This window comes from Drosophila navojoa, chromosome X (assembly GCF_054131105.1).
Source record: "Drosophila navojoa isolate 15081-1374.11 chromosome X, UAZ_NAV_1.0, whole genome shotgun sequence".
Classification (NCBI taxonomy): domain Eukaryota; kingdom Metazoa; phylum Arthropoda; class Insecta; order Diptera; family Drosophilidae; genus Drosophila; species Drosophila navojoa.
This window is the reverse complement of record NC_142895.1, coordinates 8,632,279-8,657,349: the sequence shown is the minus strand read 5'-3', so window position 1 is coordinate 8,657,349 and position 25,071 is coordinate 8,632,279. Positions and strand designations below refer to the sequence as shown.

Genomic DNA, 25,071 nt, shown 5'->3' with positions numbered 1-25,071 from the left:
CCTCACTCTGACGGCATTTCAGCTTACCAAAAGTCTCCGGTTTCATAGACTGCCTCTCATTCAGTCTTCAAGCTGGAGCTCTACTAGCAAACTAGCAAATGCCAGAGCTCCCAGACTGCCACGCCCCTTTGGCAAAGTCACAGACAGCACTCCAAGTAAGCTATATAAAGAAAGTGTTTCGCCCAGGGATAGCCCTAGTTATGCCACGCCCCCACTCAGTCTGCAGCTACTCAGCCACAGATGGCGCTAATTCGGTGGGTTTGAGTTAAGCTCACCTGTGAATCAGATTCGCTTCTCGCTAAGCACCTTATAAGCTTGGCTCTTAAGTGGACCGTATCACACTCGCTTCGAGCGCAAGTTTATGCAAGCATGCTGACCTGTTCGCCCCTCCATAGACCGGCCATAAATAAAAGAAATAGAAAAGCCAATGCCAAAGCCAACGCCAAAGCCAAAGCCAGAGCCCAGAAAATGTTCATTTGCATTTTGTTTCAGCTCGTAATTTATGCATGACACTTGATAATACTCGAATGGAGAGTGAAAACACTAGTTGAATGCTGAATACATGATCAACGTCTGCCAGCCAGTCAGCACCCACCCGCCTACCCCCTCTCGCTGTAGTCCGAGCCATTTTGCGGAAAAATTTTCTTTCAGCTTTTGCACTTTGCGCACTTTTTGGCCAAAGCAGGCAGGAAAAACTTTTGGCAAGGAGATAAACTCAAATTAGCTGTGTTTGTTTTCTTTGAGAACGCAGCGCAAAAGCGATTAAGTGAAAAGTTTAGCCATGCCAACACCCAGCACACACCCCACCCTCTCCTTTGCCCACTTTTGCTTGCTGGGCAAAGGTTTTCTAGTCGATTGGCTGCCACATAGAAAATTGTATTTGCATTCGGGCGTGCCAAGAGTGATGGTGGCCCAATTTGAGTAGGGGTTCGCTTCTTTTTTTCTTTTCTTTTGACTCGACCGGGTCACAGAGCAATGCGAGGGCAAACCCTATGACAAGGTCAACAGCTCGAGCCAAACTTTGCAACTTTAAGAGTCAAGAGTTTGCCTTCAATTTGTTTAATTTCATTTCGATTAATTTCATTTCATTTTCAGCTGACTTTAAGCATTTGCTTAACTTGATTTGCCATTTGCCAGTTTCAGCAGACGAGCACACACACACACACACATACACAGAGTCCATATTCAATGTCGTCCTACAGCGGCCACAGCGGAAGTGCCGATGATAACACGCCCAAAAGGAAATGAACTTTTCTGATCTTTTTTTTTAACCCCTTTTATTTTTTGTGCATCGACCAGAAAGACTATATATATATATGTATATATATACATATATATATACCGTTAAGGGACAGCTGTAATATTACCTATTTTTTGCTATTGGCAATTAGAGCTTTAAATACTCAGATGAGCTGAAGAGAATGTCTAGAGATATGAAAACTTTGCCTATAACATAAATATAAGTGTATATGAACGAGGTCAGCGCGAAAAGTTTCACTAGAATTATGCTACAATTTTTTGTTTTTTTTTTTTTTTTTTTTTATTAACAGATTTAGCATAGCTTAAACTATCAGTCAAAGGGAAGCCCACAAGAGATAGCTGTTAAATGAAGTAGTCAAGATTGAAGAAAAATAGAGTAAAACGTTTTAGTAATTTTTTTTTGGGAATCTTAGGTATATATGATATACATATATAAATCTCAAAAAGACACATTTTTTTGGTTACGCTTAGACATATATTTAAAAAATAACTGATATATAATATAAGATCAATTAAAGTACCCAACAGAGCTCTAGTGAACATTGCTCGACTGAGAGATCTCCTTAGTTCAGCAGAATATTGACATTCCACTCTTCCAATCCGTATCATTTGTAGTTTACCCTATAGCTGCGTTCATATTGACGAACGGATAGACAGACAGATATGGCTAAATCGACACAGATCGTCGCCCTGATCAGGAATATGTATGCTTCATGGTCCCACACGCCCTCTGCCTGCTTCATATAATATATGAATAAATATTTATTAATTATTATAAATTAAATGTGTAAAATCATAAAATTTGAAGCACAAATTCTCGACTCTATGAAATAAATGATGTTATATTTAATGGGATGAAAGTAACAAAATATTTTCATATATAAATATGAAATATTATTACAAAAATTACAGACCAAAATTGCCAATTCTTCAACCAAAAACGCCTTCGTAAACGTTTTACTGGCTGCTAAGCTGTATGAGCTGAAAAACATTTCTTCCGTGATGCTATTCAGAAGTTTCTCCAGATTTATATATAAACAGAAAATTCACTAGAACACAAATTATTATATTTATTCAACATACTTATTGTTGGAAATAAAAATTAAAAATAATTTCTTATCACAGTGTTTTGCTAGCCTATTCTTGCAGGGTATCTGTGCAGCGGGAAGATCCTTGGCGCATTGCATTCTGCAGCTCATTCGGCTCCTGCTACTCATTTGGTTATCTGCATAGCCTTGTCGCGTGATTCCCTTCCCTTGTCCTCCCTTTCGCGCGTTTTCGCGGTCTCCTTTGCTCTCCTCCTCCCTTTCACACGTTCTGTTGCTCTCTCTCTCTCTCTGTCTCTGTCTCTCACTTGCGCCCGCCTTTGAAAGCTGTTTAAATTTTATTGAGGTCGAACTGAGAATGTGCCCCAGTGGCAGTGGAGAAGCGAGTAAGAGAATGGGAGACTACCAGAGTGCCAGAGTGAGACAGTGAGAGAGAGAGAGAGAGTGGGCAAGGGGGGCGGGGGGCTTTTGGCCTGCAACGACAAATGTACGAAAAATTAAAAGCATTTTATGCGCAAATGGCGCGCAACCATTTAAAATGAATACGAAATATGGTAACACGCGATTTGGTTCAACCAGCAGACGTGCTTCTAAGCCACCCCCAGCCCACACACACACACACCCACACACACACACAAGCTGCACCCCTGCTGTGCAACACTGGCAGCGAGCGGCTACACCTCAGTGGCCCTCGATGCGTATAATTTATGTGGCATTTAATGAAAATGGAATTGAAATTTAGTGCGAATTTATTAAATGATTTCAAATGAATGTTTCATTCGCTACAAAACACTCCCAGGCGCCCTTTTCGCCAGCCACGCCCACCATCCACCCACCCGCTGACCAACCCTCTCAAATGCGTGGCATCGACTCTGCCTGAACAGACTCGGGCATTTCATTTTGCCTTGGAGCCTTGCAAATGCCTATGAAGGCTACTGAAATGAGTGCTTGGGGGGCAGGAGCTCGACTTACAGGGTATGTTAGCTAATTTAAAGTAGTCATAATAATAATTTGCATGCATAATATCTAAGTATTATTGCTGCTCTATAAATAGAGTCGGCTATTATAGTAAATTAAATCGATTTCCTATTATTTACAGGGTATACAAGATGTCAAATTGTGATACAATTTAATTACAGGGTATATAGCTTGTGGCATATGTGCTAAATAGTTTCACTCTCAGTAAATTCGGGAAAGCATTTTATAGGTAGATAATATTCAAGTCTATCAGACTCAACTTGAACAATTTACAGGGTATTACGTAGCTTTAAAAGTGAAACGCTTCGTTTAACCAAACATGGGCTAAATAATTGATAAGAGAAAACATACATAGCTAAGCTAGCACAAAATACCCTGTAGCTGAAGTAATTTACAGGGTATAACGATACGTAAGTGTTCTAGATATGCAGTATACAGTCGAACCTTATCTCAATTTTAGCTTAAATTGATATTTCACTTGTCTAATGCACGCTCGGCATGCTGAGCTCTCCACATTTTACAGGGTATCTAACTTTAGTCAGACTCTCACAGCGTTAGGCGTTAGCCGAGAAGAGAATGTAGTTACTATGCAAGTCCGAGTGCTCATTCGGATAATTGCCAGCAGTCATTATCCCGATGATCCATCACCGCAGAAAGAGATGGCACTATGACAGAGAGAGAGAGAGAGAGAGAGAGAGAGTGAGTGGGTGATAGAGGGGTAGAAAATTATAAACACCTGCAGCTGAACATAATGCGGACATAAATGGACAATTTCTGACGCTGCTTATCGGCGCGACCGCAGCCAGAGGACCTTCTCTGTGTCGCTTGGCGGCAGTTTGGGGCGGGCCGCTGGACATGTGGGCGTGGCACAGTGGCTAGCCAAAACGGTAGCTACATCAGCGTGTGGTACACTTACGCGCAGCTAATTAAACGTAATTCATCAATTTCGAAAACAACAAACCCGACACGCGCCGCGCACTCGAGTGGAGGAGGAGGAGAAGGAGGAGACGGAGAGACGCGGAGGTGGCCAGGTGAGGCCCGGCCAGGTGAACAGTGTGAGCTAAAAGCGAAAATTGCGCATTAATTAAATTTAAAGCGAACTGCGAGCGCGCATCATTAGAGCCGCACAATTATTGCGAATATTGTTGCCACTTGGCTGTGCCCCGCCCACACACACCCACACACACACACACCCACACACATGCACACCCGCCGAGTGTGATTGACCACAAAAAGTTAACTTGATGGTCAATAACAGATCGACTCTTTCGACGCTGCCTCTGCTGCTGCCTCTGCTGCCGCCTCTGCCTCTGCGGCTCTCGTGTCCAATTAAATTGTATAAATTTACAAAATTACCAAGGACCTCGGGAAATAAATGCAATCAGCATATGGACGCATGTGTGTCGGTGTGTGTGTGTGTGCGTGTGTGTGTGTGTGTGCATGCGTATTGGTTGTGTCATGCATTAATCACAATATTATTACAGGGCATTTCATATGTTATTAATTTTTAAAAATTATTAATTGTTTACATTAACAGCCAAACACGTTGACTGAGAAACAAAAAGAGAGAGCACTCGACGCTTGAATACCCTATAGTCGAAATATATCACTACAAGATATATGAAAGAAAACATAGATGCAAATAATTCTTATTTTACGTTAGACTGTTTACATTCGTGATGGTATGAGTATTCATAAAATAGATCTATATATTCATTAGTTTCTGATTGAAATTATATTCAAGTTACAAATTATAATTACTTTCAGGATACGGGCCAAACACTGACACAGAAACACTGCTGGTCCTAGGTTAGACGCACCCATTTTCTTTTGGGTAAAAAACGATTTTATTTATTTATTCAGCAAAACCTTTTTTGTATGAAAGTTGAGGTCTAGATCGAAAAAGTTTGTTGATATTTGAAAAAATAATTTTGCAATTGAGGACTGTAGAAAATTCTATGAAAAAATATGGCTTTTTGTTTGCTCCATGAATTACGCGCACATAAATTTTCTAAGTTATATGTGAAAAATTTTGTACATTTTCCCGTGTGCCACGCTTTCAATGGGTATAAATAGTAGGGAACTGCGCTCATCATCATCCCCATCATCATAGTTATCAGCATTAAAACTAGATTTTTCAGTGGGACCTATTTTTACTTCATGTTTAATTTCGGCATTTCATATATGTATGTACGTGATAATGATGATGATGGTGATCGCCACTTTATATCTTCTGCTTCTTCTTATTTAATATTTTGCTTTTATTGACAAGTTTTGCCAGAGTATCTGTTATTGGTTTCAGAGATTATTCCAACTGTAGGTCTGCTTTACCATTCCCTACTCTTGCTATATGTATATGCACATATAATATTTTTGAGCTAATCAAAAGAGCATATCAACTCTAACTTAGTCGTTGAATTTTGAGTTTATTAATGTAGAAAATACTTACATACATATGTATATTTTAGGCTTGGTTTCTGAGGTACAGGAAAATGAAGTCCCTAATAATAATAATCCTAAGAATATTTATAAATATAATCATAATAATAAGAATAATTATAAACGCCCCCGAAAGCCCATATAAATACCATCGAAATCTTCAGCAGAGTTGCACAACGAAACGAATTTATCGATAAGGCTCGATTTTGGTGTTTTCACGTGTCGCGACCACGCCCACTTCCATTGCTCACTTCGCACTTGATTCCTCCTGCACTTGCTTTTGGCTGTTCTTCTGTCGTCTCGTGGCCTCTTATTTCCTTTTTATTTCAAATTTAAGTGCCGGTCGAAACGTGGCCACAAAATGCGATTGGGCATGGGAACGAGAATGCGAATGGACGTGGGAATAGGAATGGGAATGGGATTGGGAATGAGAATGAGAGTTATTAAAATTGTGCACAAATTGTTTTCATTTTGCAATTCCGTTTGCCATTCGCCGCTTGGCACTGCCGCAGCTGCCGCTGTCGCTGCTCGGCGCATTTCCTCGTTCATTGTTATTTGAATTTTGCATTTGCCGTTGCGCGATTTCTTCTATTCTTTTTCCCGTTTTCCTTATAAATATATGTATTTTCTTATAATTTTTTTTTTTTCTTTTTTTGTGGGGGTCAGCAGCTTGACCCCCACGCTTGAAATGCGCTTTTATTCGCTCAACAGACTTGAAGTGGCTTATTCAATTTACATCTCTCTCTCTCTATCTCTTGCTCTCTGTATCTCTCTATCTGTCTCTCTCTGTCTTTCTCTCTCTCTCTCTCTCTCTCTCTCTCTCTCTCTCTCTCTCTCTCTCGCTCTCTCTGTGCTTCATTCGCAAACATTTCCCTATCTCTGCTACTCTGAACATTCTTTGGTTTCTTCTTTTCACTCAACATGCGAGCTTAAGCTATGCATGCATATTATCGATATACATGATCGATATACATTATCGATTACTTAACAGAAAGACACTTTTTGTATTTTTCTTTGCCCATTCCATCATTTGGACCATAGAAAATTAGATTCCCATAGATTGGCTGCATACGCTCACTCCATTCTAGCCAAGCTTATGGAATTCCTTTTTGAGTCCTCATTTGTAAGTGTTCAATTGTTCAGTAAATCGAACTGAATACGACTGAATGCTGAGGTGAGCTCATTCTAAATATAAAATTCTATCCAAATAGTTCAGCTCACTTCATAAACGCCTCACTGGCAGCTCACTCAAGGCACAGCCTTCCACTTGCCCAGTTTATTTCTGATCTATAGCCGTGATTAAAAGCTTGATTTATATAAATACTCATATGAATTTATTTGAATCGTGATCTATTCACTGTTTTTGCTTTGCTTAATTGTTCGCACAGGCCTTGGGAACAATTTGAATTTGTGCTCGCATTTCATGTCAGTCAAACGTTTGGCTGACGTAATGCTCTTCGGGATTGGGGTTTGGCCTCTGGCTGCCATCTAATGCCCAACACAACCACACACACATGGTCTCTCTCTCACTCTTTGTATGTGTGTGTGTGTGTCCGAGCATTCATTATTGCAAGGACTGCCTGACTGCCTCACTGCCTGGCTCCTTCTTCTCTTTCTCCTTCTCTTTCTCTTTCTCTTTCTCTTTCTGTTCTTTTTTTTGTCCTTCTGCATTGTGGCACTTATTAAAAATTTTCTGGTTCCCTATTTTCTTTTTTGTTGTTGCTGCTGCTGATGGTGGTGTTGCTGTGGCTGCCGCATCCTTGGGATCACAGCCGGACATACCACACGCCCGCCCCCTCCCCCCACTCCGCTAGGGGGCAGCTGGGCATTCGGTGGCTCGTTGGGGAAGCAGGAGTCAAGCAGCAGCTTTTGTTTATTTATCTTTTCGCTCGGTTTCGAATAGCAAATCCTTTTGGCTTAACACATATTATGCGGCGACATTGCCCCATGCTCCCTGCACCCGGCACCCGGCAACCGGCTCTCGGCTTGGCTCGATATGCAGCCTTTGTGCAATGTGTGACTGTTGCAGTTGCAGTTGACTCCACTTTTTGTCAAATGTATTGTTTAAGCTACAATCAGGAGCCATCTCAGCAGCATCCTCCCAGCATCCGCTCCCGAACTGCCCAACAGCCCAACAGCCCAGCAGCCCAACAGGCCATCTAGGCAACGCCCATGCTCATTCCGAGTGACGATTTCCACTGCCATCGTTCGCCATGCTCTGTTGCCGGCTGATTCCTGCTCTCCCTTATATATATATATATTTTGCATACCCTGTAAAAAATGTTGAAACCAGTTTAACAGGACAAGTGATGGGGCTGACGATCTAGCAAAAGCTTCGATATGCTTTCATCAAGGCTTGGTAAGTTTTCATATACCCTGTAAAAGGGCAGAGCTAGTCTGCTCAACTTATAGTCTACAAAGCGATTTAGCCATAATTGTCTTTCAGTAAATCTTCATTCTTTATTTATAGGTAGATCTCGCTCGCAGTCAAAGAAAACCTATCGATAAATATCGATTATGAAACGTTAACCTATTCGAATATACCTCGTAGAGGCAGACCATAGCTTGTCGCATGTGCAGCTATGCTCCCGCTCATATACAGGGTATTTTCAAGTCATGCACTCTGCCCAGCTCCTTTGTTGTTTTGCTCTTCTTTTGCGCTTCTTTTTATCTCCATTGCAATCGCATTTTTTCCCTTGCAGTTTCTTTTGCGCTTATTGTCACAGATGCACGCTGCAGATACAGATACAGATACAGATGCAGATACAGATAGAGGCGAAGATACAGATACAGTTACAAAGATACACACATAGCTGCTGTTTTTTCTCTGTGTGTGTGTGTGTTTTTTTTTTTGGTGTGTGTTATGCCTCAGATACATTTTATTGTTTTTGCTGGCGCTTTTTCATCAATCTTGGTCGCTTCTCATGCTGCCCGCTTTTATGGCCTAAGCCCCGTTCAGCGGGTGTTCGAGACGGTGCGGAGCGAGTGCAGTGCGGTGCGCCGGAGGGTTCTTTCTATTGTCATTGTCGCCGCTTAGAACAATTTTGCAGTTGTTATGTCTACATAAATGTCAGCATCAGGCATTGTCTGCCCTGTCAGCCATTGTTGCTCGTTCCCCAAATCCCGTATGCCCCAATCTGTATTCCATATTCCGTAAACTGTATACCGTACACCGTATTCCGTATTCCGTCGACTGTATTCTACATGTATTCCGTATTCCCATCCTAGCCGCAGCTCGTTCAACATCATCATTAGTCACGACTTCCTTTTGGTTTGTCTTTGCCTTTTTTTGATTTACCAGCTGTCAGCCAACAAGTTGACATTTGTCAACACTGGTCACATTGTTAGCGCCAGTGTGACCAGACACTCGACGGCTGAGTGCTTCAAATTACTGTTTTCAATTCTATGCGGCTTGGACTTGCATCGATTTCATTTGAGATTTACATCGATTGTCTGACCAAGCAAACACTTTCGTGTTTCGCAACACTATGCCGGCCGTATGACTAGGCTAATACGGCTGGTTGGTTGACTAGTCAAACGAGATCTATTAAAAACTCCAATGACAATCAGCAGAGCAATTGCATTTAGTTTTTGTTCAACACTGAATCCGATCAAGTTTGGTCACGCTGTAGGCGAAATAAACTCATTTCAATTTGGTTTCAATAGTTTTTCGTTGATTGAACCGTGGAATATTTCTGTCACTACCCAACACTGGCGCCTTTCTTTTGGTCACACTGTGCAGCTGTGCGAGCAATTCAATTGCCTCGGCCAAAAGAAGTTTCGCCAGCGCCTTTCCAGCCCTTCAACTCGACCTGCGCCTCGGCCACAGTTTGCGGCACTTGCCACAAGTTTCGTGCTGCCGTTGGCTGTCTGTGGGGGCTCTTATCGCGTCGCCGGACTGCGCTTCACGCTCGACAGGCAAAACCGGATGTGACATCCTTTTAAAGTCGGAAGTACTTATGCTTAAGCGTGCGTCGGCGTCGTCGTCGTCGACGACCCAAGTCCTGCAAAAATCGGGCCGCCGGCTCCCCATTGGCGCCTGCCCCTCCCGCTGGCCGCCTTGTGTCAGTTGGCGCTACTTAAAAATTGTTGGGCAACATTAAGAACGTTGCCGGCTCCTCGAAGGAAGTCGCGACGCGCTTGCCGCGTGATGGCTCATCAAAATACATAACCCTGCCCAATGAGATGCCCGGCCAAGTGGTACGACCTCCGCCGTGGGCCCCCCTCGGCCACTCCCAGCATTTTTCCATTTACTGCTTCCCATTGCCATGACGTCAACACATTCCATTCGGCTGTGATTCGTGGCGAAAAGGTTGCCAAAGTCCTTGCATAGACCTGACATCCGATTTCATTTTTCAGCTTAGGTTCAACTAATCCGGTACGGGCTTTCGGCTTGTTTTGCCTTCCTTCGGCAAGCGGACGACTTAGTCATGCATCTTGTTTTTCCTAAGTTGGCTTTTGTCGTGTATTAGGATTCCATAATGTATGAGCCTCTCGAATCGGTCTCGATTCGCTTTTTAGTCGCCCAAATAGATTATTATGGGGATCCGCCTTGAGACTCTGTTTATTGAGAAACTTAGCTTAGAGTGGAGCTCATTCATTTGCTATTCAGACACTGAATAGTAACACTATCTATGACTATAGTAAACTTCATTTATATCTGTTATTTATTTGACTATTATCTGGCTAGATTAAAAGGATTTGCTCAAAAAACTTTTTTATTTCTGATTTAAATAATTGTTTTGACTGCTGCGTAAATTTCCCACTGAAGCACCTTGATTTGTTCAGTCAACAGTATGAACTATCCCCAAGAGCATAGCTGTTAGTTTCTAAAATGTATACCCTAGTCACTTGCTGGCAAGGGGTATATATAGTTTTACAATATTGCAAGGGATATGCTTAGAAAGGAAAAGGTAAAGGCTTGTGAATTAATAGACTTAACATTGACATACTTGCGCAAGGGAAAAATGAGGGTATCTCGAGATAGATAGAATAGAATATATATTTGTAGCATTCATAGATCATTTGTGGATCATTTGTTCGATTTCCAGTCACAATTCGCATACTATCCTTAACTTCTATTCCATTTAGCTAACATTCAGATTAAGACTTCAAGTTTTTACGGGGTATGGCATAGCCGATTGCTGCACCTCTTTCTACAGCTAACTTGGATAAGATTCGCCTGGCATTCGAATACTTCTATCTATGCATGGGTTCATTACGAAAAGTCTTGCAACTCTCTTAGGCCTGCCTCAAGCTAAAGCCAAATGCCTTTTACTGCACTACAGGGTAGCGCGTAGTCGTGCTTGGCATTAGGCACTCGCTCCACTTAATGAGCACTGGCTGAGGTAGGCGCTTGGCAGATATTTATTGAAAATAGACACGCGAGTGCTGCATATTTTATAAGTGCTCCACTGTCAGCTCCTCCCAGTGGGACGCCGAGCCGTCGCCCAGCCCAGCTGCAGTTGAGTGTGTGTGTGTGTGTGTGTGTGTGTTTGTATGTAAATCAACAGCTTTTGAGAGCTCTCGTTACAAATTGTAATAAACTTGCACATCCGTTGCCATTAAGCGACTTCTAATAAACTTTATGGCATATTTTTTTTTATTTTTTTCTTGTGGCTTCTGCTTTGAATCGTGCGGTGGGCGGGGCGAGGCCACTAAGGTGTTAATGATTCAATAACATTTGCCTTTAATAGCCAACAGCAGGCGAGACAGGCGACATTAATGCGAGTGGAGGCAAGTCGGGGCTGAGCTGACCACAACAATGTTACTTTCCATTTCAGGGGTCGCAGCAGAGACACCGAGCGATGGACAGATAGCAAGCGGGCCAAGCAGGCGTTCGGTTGAAAACAGGAAATGTGGCCAAGGACTCAAGCCAACAGCTAGTCAATTGTTGCGTGACTTTCAATTTGAAATAGCGAAATGCCAAAGCCCATGAAGCCGAAGCGGAAATGCTCTACATGCCGTTGCAGTCACAGAGGCATTGTGCTCACATTTTATGAACTAGTCCATGGACTGCACGATTCCCTCCAGACAGTAATCAAGAGGCTGTGTTGAGCTCAACAACTAGAGCTCCCAGAATCCATATGCTGATGATCTGGGAGCAATTTGAAGCGCTTGATTGGGAAGTCGAGATAAAATAATTCTAGGCTCTTCTAGATTCCATTAGGTATTAATATTTCGTCCATATATCTCAGCTCCTTACTGGAAACTCGCCTCAAGCTTTCCTCTGTGGAATATTTTGTATCTCCCGAGCTATACTCCCCAGACTCCATATGCATATGATATAAGAAATTCTCTCTAAAGCGCTCTTGAAGGTACTTGAAACTCTTTATAGTGCTGCCAAGCCGAAACATGACAGTCTTTATCTAGCACTCTTAACTTATCAATTTCCTTTAACTTTCTTCTACAGAGTTCATTTTCCATTTCCAATTTTCCCCTTTCGGCTGGTCCATAGCCAATCGAAGCCTAAAAGTAGAGCAGCATCAATGCAAAACTCGCCGAAAAGCGAACACGAAATTCCTGCTCGAAACGCCCCAAATGTATGCAGCGATATTTTTGTAAAAATCATTTTAGAGTATTTTTTTTTTTTTTATTTATTTACTTCTTTTTTTTGCATTTATTTATTTTATTTTTTTTTTTTTGTGAAAAGCTAATCAATTTAGCTGTCTGGTGACATGCCAAAGGCCCGAACCAATGTCAATGTTGAGAGGAACTGAATGGGACTGGGCTGGGGGCTGGTTGGATGAGTTTTGTGAACTGGAACTCGGGCCCTGGTCATGTCCTCTGTGTGGTCCGGGTGGCACGTCCGGCGCAGCTGGGCACTGAAAGCAGTCATTAACTTTTAAATGAAGCAACGGAAACGAGATAAGCACGTGAAGCGTACACGACCGACCCCCACGACGCGCCCCGACCCCGACCCCGACCCCGCCCCACACACTTTTTTACGCGGCCTCCGCCCCTGGGCTGGTGACGATTGACGCTTGGCCCATTCATTGCCCGGCGCTTGCGGCCATTTGTGATGTTATCGCTGCCACGCCCACTGGCAACTCGCGCCCCCAAATGAGCCATAATTATTCAATAAGAAATAATAAAGTAGCGGACGCCCATGACGGGGGTCTGGAGGTGGTTGGCTTGCCCGGGAACGTCGCGTTGTTGAACATATATTTTCATTGATGGACATGCGATGCGACGCGACGTCAATTGAAGTTGGACTTGGGATTGGGCGTGGGCACTGGAGCTGCTTAGCTCTAGGTGGGACTAGGTGCACCGTGCAGCTTGTTCAGCCCCAGTCCGCCCCCTTTTTCGGCTCCCTCCTGGGGCAAATGATTGTTGCGTGACTTGCAGCTTTCTCGCTTTGTGTTTGTGTTTGCACTGAAAATTCCTTAATTTGCCAGGCTGACCGAACGCCCGCCAGCCCGCCAGACAATCGAAGCCCCCCTCTGAGACCTGCTACGCCTCCTCAGCCCAGTTGCTGGAGCATTGTTGACGCTGTTAAGTAGTTACATTTTGTAGCGATTTGTCGAACAACACCAAAAAGCTGGCAAACAAAACGACGAAACGCATGGACGAAGAGTGGGGCTTACTCTGTGTGTGTGTGTTGATGCGAAGGGGAGTTTGAGTACAGGGGCGTAAAGCAAACAATGTTGCAGTGTTGTAGAAAGACCCACTTGAGCTGAGTGGTACATGAAATTGTTTCAAGTTCCCTTTTAATTACAATAATTTAAAATGTAATTACAATGAACTCAACAGGATTTGCTGCATGTGGTGTGAGAATTTTGTAAGCAGTAGTAGAATGAATGACAATGACAATGACAATGACAATGACAATGACAATGACAATGACAATGACAATGACAATGACAATGACAATGACAATGACAATGACAATGACAATGACAATGACAATGACAATGACAATGACAATGACAATGACAATGACAATGACAATGACAATGACAATGACAATGACAATGACAATGACAATGACAATGACAATGACAATGACAATGACAATGACAATGACAATGACAATGACAATGACAATGACAATGACAATGACAATGACAATGACAATGACAATGACAATGACAATGACAATGACAATGACAATGACAATGACAATGACAATGACAATGACAATGACAATGACAATGACAATGACAATGACAATGACAATGACAATGACAATGACAATGACAATGACAATGACAATGACAATGACAATGACAATGACAATGACAATGACAATGACAATGACAATGACAATGACAATGACAATGACAATGACAATGACAATGACAATGACAATGACAATGACAATGACAATGACAATGACAATGACAATGACAATGACAATGACAATGACAATGACAATGACAATGACAATGACAATGACAATGACAATGACAATGACAATGACAATGACAATGACAATGACAATGACAATGACAATGACAATGACAATGACAATGACAATGACAATGACAATGACAATGACAATGACAATGACAATGACAATGACAATGACAATGACAATGACAATGACAATGACAATGACAATGACAATGACAATGACAATGACAATGACAATGACAATGACAATGACAATGACAATGGACAATGACAATGACAATGACAATGACAATGACAATGACAATGACAATGACAATGACAATGACAATGACAATGACAATGGGAGAATGAGAATCGGTATAAAGACTACTTAGATAATCCACATTATATCCACAGCTTCAGGGTCTTCCTGCAAATGGCTGTCTATAAAAGGAAATGAGCAGGCAAAGTTGGTTCTTCTAATGGTTTCTCTATGGCTGTCATTAATTTCACAATTCAGTTCACAATTGTTGCTGCAATGCATTGTGAATTTGTGTCACAAGGAGACAAAGCAACAACAACTCGTTACAAAAGTTTTGGTAAGCGCAGGAAAAAACAATAAATGAAGCTTTTGTTGTCTTCTTTGGGGACTTGGAGGGGAATTTGAATTTGAAATTTAGGATACACAAACAACATCCCATATATGCACACATACATATGTACATACATATGTATATATGTAGTTATATGTACGTACATATGAGTTCGAGTCAAACGGGAGCTCGAGTCTGATATGAAATTTAGGGCTAGGCAAACACAGCGCTTCAGGCAAGGGATATAAACAGGAGACTATAAATAAAAGACAACGCGTGTTAACTCTACAAAATTAATGAGTCATCGTTAAAGTTAACAACTTGCACAAAATTTGTTTATCTAAAGTGCTAACTAACTAACCCCAGCTACAAAGTTGAGCCTAGCCCCTCCCCACTCGACCAGCCGCTCCAGGGCCTGCAGAGGAGTGGTTGGTGTCTATAAATTGATATACCGATTCGGGCTGGGGTTGTCGCACACGTAATCACTTTTTAAGTGTTTGACAATTTATGATACATGAAAATGTTCTGCCAGCCCGCAGAGCAGACACCTGATCCCAGCCTCCTGCCGCCGCCAGGCCCCATTTTTGCCTAGCCACCGTCTCAGTCTGCTCGAGTAAGCTGTGCGTGGGCTGACATTAAGACTCAAAGATTATTTTGATGCCCTACGCTTGCTGTGGCACTTGCTGTGGCTCATGCAGCTTGTCCGGCCTAAGCTCCCCTTACAGCAAGTGTTGAGAAATGGGAACTACATTGAGGTACATAGAAAAGGATTTGTATACATATAAATACAATAAATTTTATATTAGTGTATTTCAACTTCGATAGATGCTTCGGGAAATTTACTCTCTTGCTGCCTCGTTGCCTCGTTCTGGGGCTGTCTCAAAGGGTTGCCTCGCCCGTTTCCTGCTCCCGCCGGCTGCTGCCCCCTCTGGGCTCTTGTCTTCTTGTCAGCGCAATAAACACCTCAAAGTTGATGACATTTCATTAAAATCAACGCAGCCTGCGTAGAGGCACGGCACGGGCGGAGGGGCGTGGCAAATGAATTTTACTTATGAAGCATGAAAGTGAGTGCCGAAAGAGGGCAGCCAGCTCCTTGGGCTGCTGGATTTTTGGATACCCATATATATATGAAGCCCTCTGCCTTCTTTTGCACTGACGCAACATTTTCGTGTTCATTTCATGAAAGACAGCGCAGCCAGCAGCGACGTCGACCGCGACTGCGACGCTATGAGTTTCATTTTGAAGAAGCAGCCAAAGCGCTCTACCACACACGAAAACGGGTGAGGAGAGCAGGAGGCGGAGGGACAGGGTCTATTGGTCTATTTGATTTGTGTAAGTGATGTGCTGAAAGATGCACTGAATAAGTACTACGAAAAGGAACGGGTTACAGCTAAATGGATTGTTAAGGGCGTGCGGGCGAGGCGGTTGGGGGGGACGAGAAGGCGGGATTTGTTTTAGTGCCTGATGCAAAGTGTCTTTGATTGCAAAAGCCGCAACTATAAAACTCTCGAGCCTGGAAATATATGACAGCTAGAGGGTATATGGGCAGCTGGAAAAGGTTAATTAGATAAAAGCGTATACATATAAGACTTTATGAGACTATCTCTCTCCCACCTAGTCTATACAAGAATTTCATTAGCCTTAGCCTCTGTGAATTATGCTGATAAATTTCAGAGTAATTCTATAAGACTTAAAACTGAAATTTGCCTATCTAAAGATTTTTTTTTTGAGAATACCCTTGTTATATTTATACTTCATGTAGTGTACAGGGTATTCAAGCGCGCATATTTTCATTCTTAGCTAAGTGCAGCGTTTTTAATTATATTTTGATAGCGACAGCAATCGAAACTTAGCTTTGAACTTTGTTGGTTCGTCTCGCACTTCGACATGTGCGAAACTTAATTGAAACATGTTACGCTAAAAGGTAATGTGGTTATGATGGTTCGATCGAAGAGCCCAGCAGAGAACCAGTTCAGCCGCATCAAAGCATTGTGTCTTGGACTCTAAACAATAGATCATAATAGCAATGTATATATGGATGTAGAGATGTTCATAAGGTGAGAGATTTTCCTCAAAATCGTAGCATTAGGTTTGTGTTATATAAACTATGATATGATATATGGAAATTGAGCAGTCTTCGAGAGTTATGATAAACATATGTATATGTACTCTATATGTTTTTAGTCCTTAGATGAAAAATATATATATTTATATAGATATATACTCGTATATTAGATCTATAAGTATCCATTGCATATAATCTGGATAAATGCAGGAGTATGTTAAAATACATATAGATTACTATACAAATATATATATAGCTCCCAGTCAAAGTCTATGAGCATTAGCCTGTCTAAAATTTCTCCTAATGACAGCTACAAATGGAACTTGGCTACATCGCTGGGGTTCATTGTGCTGGCTGGGTATACGGAATGCTCTATCATCAGCATCACGACCACGCCTACTTTCGCTTGTCACCCATTTGAAAGGAGCTTCAGCATATAATTATGACAGCTACTTTGCCCAGTTCATTCGCAGAGTCTTCGATGTAGCTTGGCAACATTTGAAGGCGCTGGCAGCATTTGTAGCCAGGCAGCCAGCAACATTTGTTGCTGGGCCCCTCGTGCTGCCAGTCGGGCCGTCGCGTGCCGTTCGCCTTGGCGTTCGTTCGTGTCGGCTTCAGTAGTTCAGGCGAGTCGTGCGGAGTTCGTGTGCTTCCTTTGGCAGCGGCTCGTTGGGCCGGCCGAAGGCCAAGCGAGTTGAGTTAGGCTCTGTGCTGTTCGCTGTTCGCTGGCCCAATGCGAGCCTCGTTCAGTGCTCGGGCAACTTCCTAGCGCGTCGGTCGGTCGGTGAGAACAAGCGCCAGCAGGAATTTTTCACTTCTGCCAGCTTCACTTGAGAAACGGCAAAAAAACGAGCGAATTGCCGTTAGACGTTTATCGTTTACCGTTTGCCGTTTGTCGTTCGACGTTTACAGTTTGTCGTTGGCCGTTAATCGCTTCCACGGCGACCGTTACGAAAAGGTTTTCAAAAACGTTGCAAAATATTTGAAAATTAATTTTGATAGTATCAAAACATAACAGGGAAATGAGAGGATAGAGAGGAAGTGTGCTAAAAGGAATTACTAACAAGTGTTGCAAACGTTGCAAAGTTTCACAGTTTAAAAAATAATTTTTTTGAGTGTTTTTCAAGGTGTTTTTTTTTTTCAAAAATGATTTAACGTTGCAAGTGAACAGAAAAAAAGTGTTGGAAAAAGTTGTAGTTTCTCTGTGGTATTCACGCAAAAGGTAACTAAAAATCGGTATTATTTTCAGATCAATTATTCTAATTTTGTGCGAGAGATCGAATGTACTTGCTTTTTTAGTGTTGCAAAGTGGAAATTTAATGGTATTTCTGTGCGGATTTGGGCCAACAAAATTGAAGCATAAGAACGTAGAGTTGGAACAGAATTAGTTTAAAGCCATTTTGAGATCTGGAACTGATTAGTTTTACTGGAATATGCCAATTTCTGTAGATCTTTTTATTACTTTGTCTATTCTATTCCTAATGATATTTCAAAGAATCTATTTGGTTTTTTTTTTTTTTTTTTTTTTTTTTTTGACTAGAATGTCTTAAAAAAATTATACCTTATGTCATTTTAAGAAGAAAGAAAAAAAATAATATCAACTAAATTTTGTGAATATAAATATCTTTTCCCAACTTTTTGTACCACTTCCAAATTTGTCAAGGCACTGAAAAACTATATATTCGTATATATGTATATGACATATGAAAAATCTTTGAATATAATATAGGAGCTCCATTTTGTTGTGTTGAGCATTTTAAAGACTTGAATATTGCGAATAATTAGATAAAATTGATATTTCATTTCTATTTGAGTATTAGCGTCCTTTAGTTGGCTATCTGCATTATTATTATTCATTTTGTTTCAGATTGCATTAGCCAACACAGGCTTCCGATTTTATGTAAAATTTGTATTTTATGGTAAATTAATTAGTTCCTCTCTCTCTCTCTCTCTCTCTCTCTCTCTCTCTCTCTCTGTCTGTCTTTCTCTCTCTCTCTCTCTCTCTCTCTCTCTCTCTCTCTCTCTCTCTCTCTCTCTCTCGCATTTCACTTGACTCCTCTCAACTGGCATTCGCTTAAATTCGAATTGCATTACCCAACACTGATATCACATTACATTTACGCATTAGCTCTGTTAAGGGGCCTTATAGATATATATCTCTCTCTCTTTTACTCACCCTCCCCCCCACATTTTTTCATCCTTCTGGGCCCCTTTCATCTGGCATGCATTTAGATTCTAACTAAATTGCTCAACACTGGCTACAGATTAAAGTTTCACCTTGCAAAGTGAAAAGTCAAAAACTTTTGGATCATCTTGTAGAGATCGTTTTGTCCGCAGCCACGCGAATTTCAAAGGCAGCGCGAAAAAGTTTTCGCGTTTCGCTCTCTAATTCTTTTTTTTTCTTTTCTTTTTTTTTTTTTTTTTGCTTGGCTGTTCGCTGACACAAAGAGTCAAACTATAAACGGCGCCCGCACCACAGCGCACCAGCCCCACCTGCCACCCGCCGCCCACGTCTTGAGCCCTTGTCAAGTTTTTAGTCGCTGTGATTTATGTTTTATTAATATTAAAAGTGATTTATTAGCCATGAAAATTTTCGCTGGCTTAAAAAACTTGGCCTGCGCATCCAGTCGGCTCCGGTCCAGGTGCAGGTCCTGCAGGTAGTCTGCTTTTTTCTCGCTCGCTGCTGGCTGGCGCCACGCCTCTTTAATTACAGACATGTTGCAGCGTGGCAGTGGTGCAGTGGTGCAGGGGGCAGCGTATGGAGGCGGAGGGAGGCGAAGCGAAACAGATGCGTTATCCTTGTGCTCATTATCCTGTTGCCAACTTAAGCTAAACTGAACAACGAGATTAAAATTGTAAATGACAGCCAGACTGACAGGACAGGACCAAAAGAGCTGAAGCTGTACCTGTAGCCGGGTAGCTGGGGCGCGAGGCAGGAGCTGAGGCAGGAGTTGACGCAGGAGTTGCCGTTGCCGTTGCAGTTGAAGTTGAAGTCAGCCAACAGCTGCTCCTTCACAGTTGTGTCTGTTGTTGTTGCTGTTGTTGCTGTTGTTGTTGTTGTTGTTTTTGTCACTGTTGCAGGACATCGAGCTGGCAACGGTTGCGCCACTTGCTATCTCTCGTCCTTTTTTAATGAAAATTAATTAATTAAATCATTTTTTACGCAGTCGCCACTTGCAAAAATCTCTCACACAGCTACTATAACACTGTGTGTGTGTGTGTGTGTGTGTGTGTGTAAGTGCATTATTATTAAATTACATAATAAATATTATGACTCGGCATCCTTTGACTGCTCTTCTTCGTTCGCCGCATTTCCCTTTGTGCAATGCAAATTCCAAAACTTTTCTTTTTCACTTTGCTTTCTTTTTTTTTGTGTTTCGAATGAAAGTTTGTAATACAATTTGCATTCTTTGGCTCAAATTTGTCAGCTCAAATATTATAATTTCCTTATTGCATTAGGACTCTGAATAAGTTGAAATAACAACAATAAATTTAATGCGATCAAAACAGATTTATGTAAATGCTGAAATTTTATTTAACTAAAAATTGTATTTGTCGGATATAAAAATATTTGAATTTAGCTAAAGAAGCTGATTAAAATGTATATAATAAAATCTCTCTCTTTTTGCTCTCTCTCTCTCTCTCTCTCTCTCTCTCTCTCTCTCTCTCTCTTGTTCCCCTCTCTATCTTTTTTCCTCTATCAATCTAGTGATCTCTAGTTCTTTCTCCTAGCATATCTCTCCGCTTTCCCTCTCTGTCTCTCCCTCTCTCTCTCCCTCTCTCTCTCTCTTTGTCTCTCCCTCTCTCTCTCTCTCCGTCTATCTCTCTCTCTCTCATCGAACTATTTTTCATCTCATTTTCCTCTGCACTCATCGAATCCAACATTTTCCATTACATTCTCCAGCTATATCACATATGTAGCTATGGGCTCCTTCTCGCTTATTCGCTGCACATATTAGAAATTGCGAACGATGAATGATGCCGCATCGCGTCTTGAATAATGCGGTCAATGAATGCATTGCGTTGCATTTGCTTTATTAGCCAAATTGTTGTTGTTGTAGTTGTTTTCCATATGTGTGTGGCTGGGTCTTGGTCAAAAGGCCAACTAATCCAGCCCTGGTTGGTGCTGCTGCTGCTGCCTATGAGGCCTTCCACCTCCTGCTGCTCCTCTTCATCCTCCTCCTCCTCCTCCTCTTCCGCCGCCTCCTGCTTGCTTCTATTGCTGCCTTAAGCTGTATATCCGACAAGCATTAAAAACAAATTAGCATAAATTTTGTGCGGGCCGCTCGTTCGTTTAAGCCTTTTGTGAAACGCATAATGCAAGCAACGCAGCTTAAAGGCAACCAATGCAAATACAACAACAACAACAACAGCTAGGAGCACAGCAGGAGGCGGCAGCCACGCCCGCTGAACAGTTAAAGTTGTATGTGTGGACGCTGCAGCTGGTTATTTGAGCAAAACAAAAGAATTTGAAACTCTAATTAAGATGAAAATTGTGACATAACATAAGCGATGCAGCGGAAGAAGAAGAAGAAGCAGCAGCAGCAGCAAAGGCAGCAGCAGAGGCAGACGACGATGCAGCTGCAGAAGATGAAGAACTGCAGTGAAATATGGCCAGCTGTATGACCTGCTGACACTGCGAGGGCCAAGCCAAGCGCAGAGCAGTGTTAACTTGGCCTAAACACAGATTTGGCTATGCGCAGAGCTGATTGAGTTTTAGCCAAGATTGCAGATTTATTTGAATATTTATTTGGCTTAGATCTAGAAATCGAACTGATGTATTTATAATGGGCATGAAAAGTAAAGTCACAGACAATGCAGTTGTCTATAGGGCATGGCAAATGGAGATGACTTTAGCCTGACCTCAAATGCTAAAAAAGTTTAACCTAGAATTTGACTTCAACTAAAACTGCTTAATTTTTTGTCTTATCTTCAGTCTGCAATGAACAGAATTGAATAAAACATATTGAATATATATATATATATATTTATATATTTTATATTATATTAAATGTAATATATATCAATATTTATAAATACACTTGTGGACTCTAAAAATAGGCAAATGAGCGCCGAACCTCAGCGATTGATTGAGAATAAACGATAGACCTTTGCTGAGCCTTAAACAGTCAGCATTATTCACTCTATATTTATTGGCTAGATTTATGTTATTCAGACACAGAGGAATAAGAGTCAATATCAACTGCACATTATTCAAGTCAAGTGCATAAATTCACACTTGTCTCAGGCTGCTGTTCAGTTTGTTGTTCAGTTATATTACTCTTAATTCCTCTGAGCGCAGCTCTCAATACCAAGGCTCTGGCATAAACTTCAGTCTCTCTCAGGTTTGGTATTTTGACATTATGTATCTCATTAATTGCTGAAGCCTGTAAAAGTCTGCATTCGTCTGTCCATTTTTAAAGTCCTTATCTATTTCTACTGCATCTATCTGCTTGCTGTTGAGTGCATAAGGACTGCATGTTTATGTCTAAAGAATTTATTAATTAATATATTTATATATTTATATTTTTGCAGTTCAAAGTTGAACAAATACACCTGACTATAATGGTGTTTAGTTCTGCATTGATCTTTATTCTTCTGAGCCTGGGTTTATATACCCATGCATATTTTCAAGCCTTAAATCTAGTGCATCTATTGCTGAGCGTGTAAGGCTCAGCATTGGGCTATTACATATTCTTATCTTATCGCTGAGTGTGTAAGACTCCGCGTTGGTCTATTAGCTATTCTTATCCTATCGCTCGTCTCCTTCGTAATCTGACTCTGGGGCTGCAAGGGTTGGTCTTCATTTGTCTATTTATACAGTCCGTACATGTGACCCTTATCTTTTCATAGTCTTTGAGTGCGTCGGAGGCATGTATACGATCTTCGTATATTCATATGTTCATGCCTGAACAAAAATATTTATTCGAGTTCAGATAATTCGAGTTGTCGAGGGATTAAGTTTTTACGCATGTTTTATTCGATTAGTCATTCCTTGCCATGTTCCACTAAACTATCTGCTTAAACCCAACGATAATTTCACTTAGCATCACGATTTTCCAAAGATTTTCCAACAAAACTACAATTTTGAAGAGGTCAAATATTATTTGCCTGGAAAAATACTACGAATTAACGATTGCCATGAAATATATTCCTCTTTTCCAAATATACAAATTTTTTCTACAGTTTTAACGCATTATTGAGATATTCGACTTAGTGAGGCACAAATCATAGCAAATCGATATACAAATATTTATTTTTTGATATATATCATATTATTTTTTAAGTATTTATTTATGTTCATCTGTGCATATATTGAAGCATAAATCGTGTATTTCAAGTAGTTTAATTCTTGCTCGGATTTAAGTTCAACTAAATTCAGACCACTTTGATCAAGCTGTGCATATGGTGTATTATTTTTATTTTTAGCATTTCATGCTTACGCAGCGTATGCGTAATATGAGCTGTACGTTGGTTTTGGCCCGAATTTAATGCACGCTCATATGGTGAAAAGTATATATTGGTTATATATTTATTGAAGATAGATGATATATGCATATGCTGATAGGCATGGCGAATCTAGGGAATACTGTATCTCATACAGATTGTAGGCCAAGATTAAAGTCTAGAACTGCTCTCCCCAATAACCCATAAAACTTCACTCTCAAAACGAACTGAGCGAGCAGCATGCCGTCGAGTGGACTCGGCTTCCTTTTCTGCTGCACCTGGCATATGTCGAGTGCATATAAATCATAACAACGACCTAGGCCAACAAAAGGCAGCGGGCATAGGCAGTAGCTGAGGTCGAGTGCATGGAGGGGGTAGCAAGGGAGGCAGGGAGTGAGGGAGGGGGCGTTGCAGTTTTAGTTAGAGGCAACGCATTGCTAGCTAATAAATGACGTGTCACAGCGAAGCGGAAATAAACACAATTAAAAACGCATCAGCGACGAAAGGCCACACAGAGAAAACTCTGTGGCATTGTTGGGGATGATCCGTGCGCCATGTGGCTGGGAATAGCCCTAACCACAGAGCCCCTTTGGAGCACTACCCACCGCAATGCCCAACGAACTCCTATTTGTGAATTTAGAGAGCGACATTTAACCAAAGTTAACCTAAAGGAGAAATTGCCACAAGCTGTTAATTGAACCACTAGAAGATACCCTGCAATGGAATGGCAGAGTAAAGTAGAGGGGAAAATATATTAAAAGAAAATATTTGACACAAGTTATTCAAGAAAACTGTAATTCAGTAATGACTTGAGTATACCCTGTAATGAAATTATTTTTGATAATATTTCTTTTTATATATATGTATTATTTTTGTAAATATATTTATGCAGAAGTTTATTTTTATACCCTGAACCCATTGAAAATGGGAAATCAGGGTATAATGGTTTTGTTAAAATGTATGTAACAGGCAGAAGGAGGCGTGGCAGACCCCACAAAGTATATATATTCTTGATCAGGGCGACGAGCTGAGTCGATTTAGCCCTGTCCGTCTGTCTGTCCGTCCGTCCGTCCGTCCGTCCGTCCGTCCGTCCGTCCGTCCGTCCGTCTGTCCGTATGTTTGAACGCGTCGATTTCAGAAGATACAAGAGCTAGAGACTTCAACTTTTTTTTAAAATGTCCGTATATATCACGCGGATATCGAGTTTATCACTAAAAAGCGATAACTCATTCCGATATTTTTTTATCGATAAAAAACCTTATCGAAGAACAGTTTAAAAATTATATCTCCTACATCTTTCAAGCTACAGTCTCCAAATTTAAAATGTATATTAAGACGCATGTCATACAATTTCGGTTTTTGTTAAAATTTACCCCCCACCCCCAAATCCACCCCCTCACCCTCATCTTTGTAAAAGTCGTATATCAAATACTAGAGACTTGTGCTTCGGTATACACATACATTTTAACATTATGATTACGTTCTGAAAGTTTCATTACGATCGTACGTCTAGAAATTAAATTATTCAACAAATAAATTCTCATAATATTGCCAACACTGCAGCGCAACCCAAGCGCAATCGCCTGTATATGTGAGTGTGTGTATATGCGTGTGTTTGTTTGTATGCGTGTGTGTGCGTGTGTTTGTTTGTATGCGTGTGTATGTGTGTGTGTTTGCTAATTATTATTGAAATATCAGTTGCTTGTAGGGTTCAGGGGATCTCGTAGTCGAGCTGTCTCGACTAGAGCTTTCTTACTTGTTGTGAATATATTTGTTTAAAAAAAATAAGAAAAAATCAAATAAAAAAAAAAAATTCCGAAACAGAAATTCAGAGATAATGCCCAAAACTAAGACACATGACTTGAGCATACCCAGCACAAAAATAATTTTTTTTTAAATACATTTTACT

At 41.1% G+C, this 25,071-nt stretch overlaps 1 protein-coding gene across 5 annotated transcripts in view; it reads left to right on the top strand.

Annotated features, from left to right (window-relative positions):
• Positions 1-17,358: 17,358 nt before the first annotated feature.
• The window catches only part of DIP-beta (Dpr-interacting protein beta), a 47,757-nt gene continuing 40,044 nt past the window's right edge, over positions 17,359-25,071 (top strand). For 2 of the 5 annotated variants that reach the window (XM_089263608.1, XM_089263605.1), the window contains exon 1: positions 17,359-17,937. The gene's annotated coding sequence lies outside the window, so the exon portion shown is untranslated. The remainder of the gene's footprint in view (positions 17,938-25,071) is intronic. The other 3 variants (XM_089263606.1, XM_089263607.1, XM_089263604.1) reach the window with 2 other exon arrangements.